Source organism: Gavialis gangeticus, unplaced genomic scaffold (genome assembly GCF_001723915.1).
Source record: "Gavialis gangeticus isolate Ggan-Ray unplaced genomic scaffold, GavGan_comp1, whole genome shotgun sequence".
NCBI classification, from domain to species: domain Eukaryota; kingdom Metazoa; phylum Chordata; order Crocodylia; family Gavialidae; genus Gavialis; species Gavialis gangeticus.
This window is the reverse complement of record NW_017729009.1, coordinates 118047-118717: the sequence shown is the minus strand read 5'-3', so window position 1 is coordinate 118717 and position 671 is coordinate 118047.

Below are 671 nucleotides of genomic sequence, written 5' to 3'. Positions count from 1 at the left end.
TGCAGGGCAGGCCCTATGAGGAGAGGCTACGGGACCTGAACCTGTTCAGCCTCCACAAGAGAAGGCTGAGGGGGGATCTTGTGGCCTGTTACAAACTGGTCAGGGGGGATCAGAAGGCATTGGGGGAGTCACTGTTCCCCCGAGCACAGCCAGGAGTGACCAGGAACAACGGTCACAAGCTAGCAGAGGGTAGATTTAGGTTAGACATCAGAAGGCGCTATTTCACGGTCAGGGTGGCTGCAAGAGACACGTGCGCACTCATATGGACGTGCCTGTAATGTCCAACCATGGAACCCTAACTGAGGAAATATCAGGTTTCATCAAATCCATCCTAAAACCTTTTGTCACCCAAAGACTGAGTTTTGTCCAAGACGCAACAGACTTTCTATGAAAACTTAAAAACAGACCACCTTTCCAACAATATCCTCCTAGCTGCCATGAGTGTTACAAGCTTATACATCAACTTCCCATACCAAGATGATGGGCCTGTGCTAGACTATAATGGGTATTTACTGACATAGTTTCATAGTTTCTAGGGTCGGAAGGGACCTGACCAGATCATCAAGTCCGACCCCCTGCCATGGCAGGAAAGACTACTGGGGTCAAATGACCCCAGCAAGGTGTTCATCTAACTTCCTCTTAAAACCCCCCAGGGTAGGAGCCTGCACCAC